Raw genomic sequence first — 13880 nt, forward strand, 5'->3', positions numbered from 1 at the left:
ATCCATCCATCCATCCATCCATCCATTATCCAACCGCTATATCCTAACTACAGGGTCACAGGGTTCTCCTGGAGCCAATCCCTGCCAACACAGGGTGCAAGACAGGAAACAAATCTTGGCCAGGGTGCCAGCCCACTGCAGGGCTATGATCTACATGCTTTGCCATAATTACTATGTTTCTTATGCCGAATAAACCCAGTTATACCGATAATGTCTAAATGGACTTTTAATATAAAAAAGCTAACTTTCTTTCTCTCACTTTGTCTACCTATTTCTAAATTTTCAGCGTCCTCAAAACTGAATTAAGACTTGTAGTTTCACAAACTAAGAAATCTGTTTTTTGCAAATAAAAACGTCTTTTTCAAAATTAGCCCATCTTTCACTGTGACCAACTTTGTGTGTTGTATTTGACAGCTGTCTATCCTTCAAATCCAGTGTCTCTCTTGATAATTTTGTTCAATACTCCATGAAACATCAATGGAAGAAAAAGTATCATACCTTTTTTCACTTGTCTTTTGGACTACTGAGCAACACATCAAGTGTATCTTATTGAACTGTACCCTGTAATATGAACTACCTATTGTAAATTGTTGCCTGTAATTCTCTTCATCATGTCCAAAGCATCAACAAGTTATAAAAAGATTAAAAATTCTGCTGATGGTCTCTTAAATTAAATAAAATGCTCTAAACTTTATTCTGGTCAAATATTTTTATCTTCAAAAACCCAGTTAGGGACTTGTAACTGCATTTGTTCAAACACCCAGCGGTGGCCCAAGATGGGTGTGGGGGATATAGGGTGTCACACCCGAATGACTATAAAATGTTTATGCATTGTTTCTGGCTGAAATTACCAAGGGGAAATCCAAATGCTGGATGAAATGTTTAATCAAGTGCCTGCAGTCTGAAATGGGTGAAGAAATGATTGAATGTCCAGGGGCTGAATTCACCAAGGGTGATGCCTATCTTTTCCTCCTTGATGCAAAGGTGAGGTCTCTATGTACCAGTGATAGTGAGAATTAAAGTGTTTCATTAAACGGCCAGGTATCCAAATGCTACATAGTTTACAGTGTGATCAACTCTCTGTTATGGAGCTCTATTCATCAAGTCACTCAGAGGCCTATGTGGGTCTTAATCTGTCTTTGGTTACTGCATTGGATGACATCAACCCTAGTGATGGCACTAACAACATCTCAGAATTTTCTAACACTAGAATTACCAAAGATTACGAAAAAACTTGTAAATTTGGCCCACTGTAAATCAGCTCACATCTCTCCATCAGCGTCTTTTGTCTTGTAAATGTGTCAATAAACCAAGCAGCAAGCAGTCTGCTATACCATCCTCTAGCGTGGAGAGTCGCAAACGGATTTAAGGTGGGCCGAGTTTACAAGTTTTTTCGTAGGCTTTAGTAATTCTAGTGTTAAGCCATTAACACAGCATAATCCTGTTAGATTATTGAAACCTATCGCCTGTCTTTGATATTTGTGACTCTTACTCTCTGGCACTGTCTTTCAATGTCTTTTTGTAAGGCTCCATGTATCTCAACTTTCAAATCTATGCTGAAACCCCATACGTTCGTTTTGTATTTTTGATGAATGTCACTTCATTTACAAGCTTCCGTGACGCACGTGTGTAGCCTTTTTAATTGAATCTTGTATTACAATTATTGATTCATAGGATTGCCCTGTCTAGGGATCGTTACTGCCTTACACCCTATGCTTGCTGGGATAGGCTCATTCTTCACCACAACCCTGCTCAGGATGAAAGTGGGTTTACAAGATGGATGAATGGATGGAGTTCTAGGATAAAGCTTCAATAACCTGCACTGCTGATAACACAAATGTAATAAATGGATGGATATTAAATTTGGAAATCAAAGGAATGGCATCTGTGCAATTTTGCCTTATTCTACTTATAGCGATTTAAATAAAGAATAAAACTTGCCAGTTTTCTTCTGCACAGAATGTAAATGACCAAATGTTTAGAGGCCACTGTCTTTATTTCTGGCCCAGCACTGACTCAGCTGTGGAACTGCCATTAGGGGGAAGCAGATGGATGGCTGAGGTCTCCAGGACTCTGAGCAAATCAGAATCCTATTATGTGATATACTAATCTGCTCTTGCATTTTGTTCTGCACTTGTACTATTACTATTGTACTATTGTATTGTACTGAGGATTACTTGTGTTCTGCTCAGTGTATTATATTATATTTACCCCATTTTTTGACACCCATTGCACACCCAACCTACCTGAAAAAGGTTTTCTCTCTGATTTGTTTTTCCTAAGATTTCTTAAATTTTTTACCCTACAAGGGTTTTATTTGGGAGTTTTTTCTTGTCTTCTTAGAGAGTCAAAGCCAGGGGGTGCTCAAAAAACAAGGTCTGGTAAAGCCCATCACAGCAATGCTTGTACGATTTTGGGCTATACAATAAATTGTATCGTATTGTATTTCAGGGGATCATTAAGGAATTTAAAAAGAATTTTGTATAACAACTTGGAGGAAAAGAAGAATAAATGGGATTACCATGCTGACCAAGCTACTTTAAATTTCCAAAGTTTAGTGACGAGAATGACTATTACAAAAGAAAATTAAAAACTGATGGGAATGATTTTTACCTGACGTGTGTATCTTAAAGTTTAATTTAATAACAGAGAGAGTGATTGACTGTTTGAAGAAGCACTGCCTACCTCAGTGATTTACTTTAAAAGGATCAAGCAGCAAGATAACCTTTTCCTTGATAATCATCTCTCTCTTTACTTTCACTGTTATCTATTATCTAAACTATGAAGATCTGAGTTTAAAATGGCTAGCACTGAAATGATGTAACAGTGGAAATTGTTATCACTAACAAAAATGTTAATGATACAAAACAAAACTTTGCTGGTGTTTTTTTTTTTAAGATATCAGGTAATGTGCTAAAATAATGTCAAAATGTTGCATTCTACAGAAAAACACACTATATCTAATGAACAATCTAAAATGTATTTTTATTTGTTAAACTTAATAGTATTTTTCTGTATATTGAGCAGGAAATGGTTGCATTAATATTGCACTTGTACTCATTTAGATGTGTTTAGACAAACTGGCAGAATTCAATTAAACCATCTTGAGTAGCACACAATAAACAAGTACAACTTAAAATCAGAGGTGATTATAAAAAACCTTAAAATAAAAAAATAAAATGATTATACATATGTTGTTATTAATTACAACAGCTTCAGAAAATCCCATTACTGCCTAGGTTTAGCCACAATAAATACAATTTTCAGTGTCATCAGATTACTATTGTGGGCTGTGCTTCCCGAAAGGATTGTAATGCTAAGAATGCTGTAAACTCCATCTTTAGACTGATGGTTAATTTACGAGTGTTTCTCCATCCCCACTGTAATTAAAGTAGCTTGTTAAGTCGTTCATAATCTTCGAGCTCCTTGACCCACAATTAATCTCTAAGTGTGTGTTAAACCATGAACCTCTTGCACAGAGTATTATATTCACATAATGATGAACATTTATTCTTCAGATTATATTATTTTCACGATGAGCTGCATTAAAGCATTTACAGTATTACATTTTATAGAGAATTTGTTAAGTTAGTTTAAAACATTTTACTGTTAACCAAGCATTTATAAGATGCTGATATTTCTATGTCCTTCATTGTTCTAAGGGTGAAGCTTGTTGTACTTTTACTGAGACATTTTCTTTATTGCAGTTGGTTATGTGGAGAGGCAAGAAGAAGCAAAAGGAAAGAACAGGAACTGGGGATTGATATACGTTTAGACAGAGATAGTACAGCTGCAATAAAGAAAGCCTACCAAAAAGAACATCCTTTAAACTCGGTGTCTCTGACCACCACCTCACATATCCAATTTTTACACGTTATTTAAATTAAACCTGTGGGATATATCGCTGACCTCCATTCATACACACAGACTCTTGGAGCTAAATATGTTATTTTGCAGGTAATAAAGGCAAAATTTCTTAGTGTGCCCACAATGTCTTCATCTGATACAAATACAATAAAATGACAAATTTGTTAGTGAACAACTAACAACTAGCAGGAATCTCCACTCTGCATACTTATTGGCACCTGTAAGTAACCCTCATGCAAGGCCAGATTAAGACTCCAGGGTATTGAAACTTCAAAAGACCCCCTTTCCCAACCCCACCCATCAGGCCCACACATACTGTATCAGGTTTTTGTTCATTATATGGTCTGTAAACAAACACACTTAATTTGGGGGTACACTTGATTTTTATGTGGGTCTAATGTGTGATTACAGTACAACTGCCCTCACCTGGTTCCTTCCTGTGTGGATAGCGCTTTGAGTACTGAGAAAAGCGCTGTATAAATGTAATGAATTATTATTATAACTGAAACCCTCAGCTTTTTAGTTCACAGCAAATATACCTGAGAGTGCATAAGGAACAGAGATAAGGGCAAAGAGAACTTCATCATGCAAAATGCTGCAGGTTCACATGGTAAAGAGCCAAATGCAGTGTCAATCAAACAGGTGGCACTGGCACATATACAGAAAACCATCACACAGTACTCAATATACAGTGAAAAAAGTATAACATTGATGTTGTTCATTCAATGTAAATTTTCTCTTTCAAGCAACTTAAGATTAGTCATGTAGTGTTGCAGCTTGAAATATTTGGTTTCAAATCTCAATCAAATTAAAAAAAATTGTTTGTACCAAATTAAGTTATGGTGGAGGGAATACGTCCCAAGGCTTTGGAAAACATCTTGTATCACCCCAGTCCCAACGGTATCACGTCCTAGTGAGCTGAATGACTTCCGGCCTGTTGCTCTGACGTCACATCTGATGAAGACCATGGAGCAGCTGCTGCTTCACCACCTGAGGCCACAGGTCCGCCACGCCCTCGACCCTCTGCAGTTCGCATACCAGGAGAAGGTGGGAGCGGAGGATGCCATCATCTATATGCTTCATCGATCCCTCTCCCACCTGGACAGAGGCAGTGGTGCTGTAAGAATTATGTTTTTGGACTTCTCTAGCGCCTTCAACACCATCCAACCTCTGCTCCTTAGGGATAAGCTGACTGAGATGGGAGTAGATTCACACCTTGTGGCATGGATTGTGGACTATCTTACAGACAGACCTCAATATGTGTGTCTTGGGAACTGCAGGTCTGACATTGTGTGCAGCAATACAGGGGCGCCGAGGGACTGTACTTTTCGGTCCTGTTCAATCTATATACATCAGACTTCCAATATGACTCGGAGTCCTGCCACGTGCAAAAGTTCACTGATGACACTGCTATTGTGGGCTGCATCAGGAGTGGGCAGGAGGAGGAGTACAGAAAGTTAATCAAAGACTTTGTTAAATGGTGCGACTCAAACCACTTACACCTTAACACCAGCAAGACCAAGGAGCTGGTGGTGGATTTTAGGAGGCCTAGGCCCCTCATGGACCCTGTGATCATCAGAGGTGTCTGTGTACAGAGGGTGCAGACCTTTAAATATCTGGGAGTGCAGCTGGATGACAAATTGGACTGGACTGCCAATACTGATGCTCTATGTAAGAAAGGTCAAAGCAGACTATACTTTCTGAGAAGGTTGGCATCCTTCAACATCTGCAGTAAGATGCTGCAGATGTTCTACCAGACGGTTGTGGCGAGTGCCCTCTTCTACGCGGTGGTGTGCTGGGGTGGCAGCATAAAGATGAAAGACGCCTCACGCCTGGACAAACTTGTTAAGAAGGCAGGCTCCATTGTAGGATTAAAGTTGGACAGTTTAACATCTGTGGCAGAGCGACGGGCACTAAGCAAACTCCTGTCAATCATGAATAATCCACTGCATCCACTTAACAGTGTCATCTCCAGGCAGAGAAGTAGCTTCAGTGACAGACTTTTGTCACTGTTCTGCTCCACTGACAGACTGAGGAGATCGTTCCTCCCCTACACTATGCGACTCTTCAATTCCACCCGGGGGAGTAAATGCTAACATTAATTTTATTTAAATTTTTTCATTTTTATTACTATTTAATTTAATATTGTTTCTTTGTATCAGTATACTGCTGCTGGATTATGTGAATTTCCCCTTGGGATTAATAAAGTATCTATCTATCTATCTATCTATCTATCTATCTATCTATCTATCTATCTATCTATCTATCTATCTATCTATCTATCTATCTATCTATCTATCTATCTATCTATAAATGTAAAAATCCTATTTCATTTAACTTAGTATTTTAGGTTGTTCATGTGCTGTGTTTGAGGGGCCATTTGTATATTCTTTCGGTCAAACTTTCCAGTTTGATGGCTTTCCAACTGCCAAAAAAGAAGAACAATTTAAAAAATAGATTTTGCACCCAATCACTCTAAATGATTTGCCTCAACTTAAAAATTGTTGGATCAATAAGCTAAAAAGAATTATATTGGTTCAGATTGAAAATATTAAGTGTGAATCATCACATTTTTTTCAGTGTATATCTTTGTGCAAATGCAGATCATAAAATAAAGCAAAAATAACTTAACAAAATAGTCCAACCTACCACTGCATGCTTCTACAATGAGCAGTTAATACTTAGCTCTCTAAAGTAAAACTGAACCCACACTGATGCATGAGATTGCTTAGTACAAAGGCAGTTGTTAAACTATTGAACCTATCAAAGTTATGTGTTCAAAATCTCAGTGCACAATAAAAAACATGTGAGATACAGCAAACACACTCAATAATGTTAAAACATCTAAGGTAATAAAACCCCCGATAATTTACCCAGCTCATATACAGCATGAATATAAATATAATGTAAAGTATGATGTATACACATCTCGTGAACAGCAATTTAATCAATCATGTTCTAAAAATATATTTAGAGATATAATAAAATTTAGAAAGACAGAAAGCACAGAACCCTTGCATATAAGTGTAGCTATATTTTGTGTGAGATGTATAGCATAGGTGGTGCGTCGGCAGCTTGCAGGGGCCTCTCCGGACCGTAATAGTGTTTTTTATGGAGTATATATTACATGTCTTTATGTTATGTGTCGTGGATTCTTCGTTGTCCTGTGTTCTATGTAGCACCATGGTTGTTTTGTTTCACTGTATGCTGCACTAGTGTATATGGATGGATTTACAATAAATACTCTTGAATCTTGAATAAAGAATAAAAAATCAGTAGTAAAACTGATGCAGGCACTGCTGAAACTAAATATATCTTGGTTGGGATGCAGCAGACACATTATCACAAGGCGCAAAACCTGAAGCAAATAACATTTTAATGTGCAGACTAACCTGTAATATGTTTTTCGAAGTGTCTACTAAGTTAAATTCTGACACTTTACCCCACAGCAACTGTCCGAGATGGAAAAGCAAACCACAAGCAGCGCTGATGGGAAAACAGTTTAGCAGACTTATAATTCATGTAAATTGTGAACACTTGATGGAAAAGGCGAGGCAACGGCTTGAATATGAACATTTGTGATGTTCAATGCATTTTTGGTGCTGTTTTTTTTTTTTTTTTGACGCACTCTTAGCTCATGACTCCCAACATCTCAGAGAACTGCTGGCCAGGAAGAGTGGCACGTTTTACATTTTTTGCCAAACAGTGTTTTTTGTTCAGTTTGTTTTTGTTATGTATTTTTTATTATGTAAGACACCTGCATTTAAATGTATATACATATACGCTGTAAACTATTTTTAAAAATTCATTTTGGGGAAAGCAAATACTGTATTCTGTTATGGTGGGGCTGGCCTGCAGGCCCATAGCACCAAATGTGGTTCATTTATGTATTGAGAATGTAACAAATAAATGGATAACTGAAACATCATGTCTTCAGGAAATCAACTTTCCTCTGATAGTGCTGATAATGAACATCCATTAAACATTTTCGAAAGGCTTATGCAAAAAGGAGAAAAGGTAATGTGTAACATTTTGGGTACGTATATTTATGCCAAATAAGATTAAAGACTGTATAGAAGAGCTCCTTCATTTGATGTTGACATTGTTTGGTATGTCTTATTTCTTACAGTGTCCTCATTGTCCTCCACATTGCACTTCACATCTGTGCTGTGCATTGCTGCTAAAGCTGCTATAAGCAGTGATAGTTTTCATTTCCTGACTATCTTTAAGGGAATTTACAGCTTGTTTAAATCATCATATACTATTTTTTTTTATTTGAGCCTGCAAATATCAGTAAGAGGTATAGTATGGAAAACAGCATCCTTTGCTTTAGTCTCTTTAATTTTTCCTAACGCTGCACTACGGGGCTCTGCTCTGACCATCCACTTTCTCTTTTTCTCTTTTATGTCACAATCACACATCATATGACAAACTCATCAACAACAACAACATTTATTTATATAGCACATTTTCATACAAACAGTAGCTCAAAGTGCTTTACATAATAAAGAATAGAAAAATAAAAGACACAATAAGAAAACAAAATAAATCAACATTAATTAACATCGAATAAGAGAAAGGTTCAATGGCCAGGGGGGACAGAAAAAACAAAAAAAACTCCAGAAGGCTGGAGAAAAAATAAAATCTGTAGGGATTCCAGACCATGAGACCGCCCAGTCCCCTCTGGGCATTCTACCTAACATAAATGAAACAGTCCTCTTTGGATTTAGGGTTCTCACGGAAGGGCTTGATGATGATGGTCACGTAGAGTTCTGCCTTTTAATGCATCCATCATTGTTGTGGCATCATGAAGCTTTGAGTAGGTGTTGGTGGCGCAGGCCACCACCACAAAGAAACCTGAAAAAGAAACAGAAAAGAGAGTAGAGGTCAGTACGGATTTTAGAGCCACCATGAATAGTTATTATGATGAATTGAACATATAGAGTATCAGGATTAAGTTAAATTGAAGTTATAAAAAGGCCATGTTAAAGTAATATGTTTTCAGCAGTGTTTTAAAGTGCTCTACTGTATTAGCCTGGCGAATTCCTATTGGCAGGCTATTCCAGATTTTAGGTGCATAGCAGCAGAAGGCCGCCTCACCACTTCTTTTATGTTTTGTTCTTGGAATTCTAAGGAGACACTCATTTGACGATCTGAGGTTACGATTTGGAATATAAGGTGTCAGACATTCCGATATATAAAATGGGGTGAGATTATTTAAGGCTTTATAAACCATAAGCAGAATTTTAAAGTCAATCCTGAATGGCACAGGTAACCAGTGTAGTGACATTAAAACTGGAGAAATGTGTTCGGATTTTCTTTTCCTAGTTAGGATTCTAGCAGCTGCATTCTGCACTAGTTGCAAACGATTTATGTCTTTTTTGGGTAGTCCTGAGAGTAATGCGTCACAGTAATCTAGTCGACTGAAAACAAATGCGTGAACTAATTTCTCAGCATCTTTCAGTGATATAAGAGGTCTAACTTTACTTATGTTTCTTAAGTGAAAAAATGCTGTCCTAATGATCTGATTAATATGTCATGAGTGGGAACTCAAATCTTTATGAGCTCTGCATCCTGGCATCGCACTTTGCTACATTATTAGATTCAACTATTTTTACTTTCTTCTACTTGTGCTTCATCTGCAAAGCATGAATCACTTATTACAGTGCATGTTGTGTGGATGTTGCAGCCTAAAATTTAGTGCTTTAAAACACTTTTCTCTGAGTGCACTACGTGACGTGATCAAAAATGTATAATGCACAAAGAGCTATCAGTTGATGAAGACCAGATTAAACCACATTTTTTTTCTCCTTTATAAATGCAGCAAAAGTGTTATAAAGGTGGCCTGAGTGTTTTTAATAATGCCGCATTGTTTTAGGTATTATGTGTCAAAACAGCAGCTACATACAGTAAGGTGGAGGTTGCTAAACCATTACTGACAGTTAAGAAGTTCTTTAAAATGGGGATTTTAAAGTGTTATAATAATTAAAGGAAAATCAGAATTATGCCAGTTACTTTCTGTTTTTATTAATACATGATCAAGTGCAGAACTATAGTTTTAGGGTACAAGAGAAGTGTTAGAAAAAATGCTCTGAATGCACTTGTAGATCAAAAAGTGGGACAATGGGATAGGAGGAGGAGGTATGACTGTATGTTTTACTAGTGAAGATAATAAACTAACCATTCAAAATTACAAAAAGGATAATTGTGAAAGCAATGTGCAAAATGAAATCTGAAATATACTTTGCATAGCATGTCTGGAATAACACAATGTCAGAATTAGTGCAAGATTGGCTGGGATTGGCTCCAGCAGACCCCTGTGACCCTGTAGTTAGGATATAGCGGGTTGGATAATGGATGGATGGATAAAACAAACATCCATTCTTTTACAATTGAAGAACAGTGTTTGCCTTCAAATCCTTTTTTAAAATAAATTATTTTTGAATAGTGCCATTTGGTCTGATAGCCCTAAATACTTACTATCCAACATAGATAGATAGATAGATAGATAGATAGATAGATAGATAGATAGATAGATAGATAGATAGATAGATAGATAGATAGATAGATAGAACTTTATTTGTCAGGGGGACATTTGGCTTTTTACAGTAGCACCTTACATAGATTTGTATATCTTTATTCGTAAGCCAGATAAAGCTAATGCAATATTAGAGTTTCAAAGACATGTTTTATTTCATTGATGAGAACAGCAGTACTTTGAAGTTTTATCTATCCAACCCCTAAGTCTTTAGGACTAACTCAGGATATGAAATTCATTGCAGGCATTTGCCTGAAACCAGTTTCTGAAGAGTGATCCTGTGCAAGACATTCAATGAGATGTCCCCCACAGGAAGCTGGCAGGCTTCTTCTAAACAAATGGTATCTATTACTTAAGGGGAGGTGTGAAAAGGCATTGTGTGAAGCAATTGGTCTGAAGTATGGGATTGGTTTTGAATCAGAGGCCATTCTATTCCATGACACCCTATTGGCTATAAGGATCTGGACACAGAATGTAAAAAAATTGGTCACTTTACCCCTTCCTCTCTCTCTCTCTCTCTCTCTCAATGGTCCTGAAGAGAACATATTGAGGAGCACAACTCTGCAGCCATATCAAAACAGGCATACGACCTGCGCTGCAGAAATGATGACTTGACCAGAGATATTTAAGTAACTACAAGTCTGAGTGCCATCTGAAGTTACATATCTAGCTTTTATCATTTTCTATGGTGCCAATATTCACATGGACTTTGTCTCATTATCATTATTTTACCAATATTATCAATACTACATTATTAGCATATATAACTTAACTCCTGTTTGTCCTTTAAGTTTATGTAATTCACTGGTTATAGATGTAGAAGGGAAAGTGTGGTATAAACAGTGATAAGTCTATGGGATATGAGGCATTCTGATAAAGTCTACACAATAAAGAATGCAAAAGGGGAAAGTAGAGTAATATAGACTCTACCAAGTCAAGACAAAAACACAGGCATATTGCTGCTAATATAAAGGAACTCCAGTAGCATTTCTTGACACACTTCTGCTGAATAATTTGTTGGCTGAAAGTCCTCAGTGTTTTGATGTCAGGGAGAGGATGTGCAGCATTGTTCATACTGGCACTCAGTTTTGGTTTTCTCTCCTTTGCTATGACCTCCAGGGAGTCCAGAGTGTGTCCCATAACTGAGCTTGCCCTTTTAATTAGCTTGATGATTCAGTGAGCCTTCCTTGAATTGATGTTACCAGCCCAGCAAACCATCCATCCTTATCCAAGGTCGGGTCGCGGGGGCAGCAGCTTGAGCAGAGATGCCCAGACCCCTCTTCCTGGCCACTTCTCCTAGCTCTTCCAGGGGAATCCCAAGGCGTTCCCAGGCTAGCTGGGAGACATAGTCCCTCCAGAGTGTCCTGGGTCTTCCCCGGGGCCTCCTCCCAGTTGGACGTGCCCGGAACACATTGCCAAGGAGGCATCCAGGAGGTATCCTGATCAGATGCCCGAGCCACCTCATCTGACTCCTCTCGATACGGAGGAGCAGCGGCTCTACTCTGAGCCCCTCCTGGATGACTGCACTTCTCACCCTATCTTTAAGTGAAAGCCCAGACACCCTGCGGAGGAAACTCATTTCAGCCGCTTGTATTCATGATCTCGTTTTTTTGGTCACTACCCATAGCTCATGACCATAGGTGAGGGTAGGAACATAGATCGATTGGTAAAATGAGAGCTTTGCCTTATGGCTCAGCTCCTTTTTCACCATGACAGACCGATGCAGAGCCCGCATCACTGCGGACGCTGCACCGATCCGCCTGTCGATCTAACTCTCCATTCTTCCCTCACTCGTGAACAAGACACTGAGATACTTGAACTCCTCCACTTGGGGCAGGATCTCGCTCCCAACCCTGAGAGGACACTCCACCCTTTTCTGGCTGAGGTCCATGGTCTCGGATTTGGAGGTGCTAATTCCCATCCCAGCTGCTTCACACTCAGCTGCGAACTGATTCACAGAGAGCTGAAGATCATGGCCTGATGAAGTAAACAGGACAACATCATCTGCAAAAAGCAGTGCCCAAATCCTGAGTCCACCAAACTGGACCCCTTTAACACCCTGGCTGCACCTAGAAATTCTGTCCAAAAGTTATGAACAGAATTGGTGACAAAGGGCAGCCCTGGCGGAGTCCAACTCTCACTGGAAATGGGTTCGACTTACTGCTGGCAATGCGGACCAAGCTCTGACACCGGTTGTACAGGGACTGAACAGCCCTTATCAGGGGGTCCGGTACCCCATACTCCTGGAGCACCCCCCACAGGATTCCCGAGGGACATGGTCGAATGCCTTTTCCAAGTCCACAAAACACATGTAGACTGGATGGGCAAACTCCCATGCACCCTCCAGGACCTTACTAAGGATGTAGAGCTCGTCCACTGTTCCACGACCAGGATGAAAACCACACTGTTCCTCCTGAATCCGAGGTCTGACTATCTGACGGCCCCTTCTCACCAGAACCCCCGAATAGACTTTTCCGGGGATGCTGAGAAGTGTGATCCCTCAATAGTTGGAACACACCCTCCGTTCCCCCTTCTTAACCACCACCCAAGTCTGCCAATCCAGAGGCACTGTCCCCAATGTCCATGCAATGTTGCAGAGACGTGTCAGCCAAGACATTCCTGCAACATCCAGAGCCTTGAGGAACTCCGGGCGTACCGCATCCACCCCCAGGGCCCTGCCACCAAGGAGTTTTTTAACCACCTCAGTGACCTCAGTCCAGCAAACCACAACCTAGAAAATAGCACTGGCCATCACAGAGTTGTAGAAGATGTGAATAATGTCACAACCGCCTTAAAAGAATGCAGTCTCCTAAGAAAAAATGGGCTGATTCTGCCCTTTCTTAAATAGTTCCTCTGTGTTACCTAGACCAGTTCATGTGGACTCTCATGAACTGAGAGTGGTTGTAGGAGTGCACTGCTTCTACATCCACTTCCTGAATAGTAGCAGGACACAAAGGCTCTTTTGCCACAGTGAAGGTCAATAACCAGTTCCTTAGCTTTGCTAATGTTAAGATGCAGATAATTCTTTCTGCACCAAGAAACAAAGATCTGCACCCAACTCCTATATTCTGTCTCTTATCAATATAACCCATAATTGAACAATCATCTGAGAATTTCTGCAATTGACATGACCTGGTGTTATATTTATATTCAGAGGTATACAGAGTGAAGGAAAAAGGAGACAGGACTGTTACTTGTGGTGCTCCCGTGTTGCTCACATCCATATCAGAAGCACAGTCCTTGCGTTTATCAAACTGTGGTTTGCCAAACAGATAGTCCATTATCCAGGACAATATTGCTTCATCCGTCTGCATATCTATGAGTTTATCCCTTAACAGGGATGGCTGCTATTGAATTTGCTGGAGAGACCAAAAAACATAATCTTCACAGTGTTGCCTACCTCTTAATTCATTCATTTTTGTTTTCTGTTTTCTTTTTTTAAGCTTTCCAAGGAATACTTTGCTTTTCTGAAACC

This window comes from Polypterus senegalus, chromosome 4 (genome assembly GCF_016835505.1).
Source record: "Polypterus senegalus isolate Bchr_013 chromosome 4, ASM1683550v1, whole genome shotgun sequence".
Lineage (NCBI taxonomy): Eukaryota > Metazoa > Chordata > Cladistia > Polypteriformes > Polypteridae > Polypterus > Polypterus senegalus.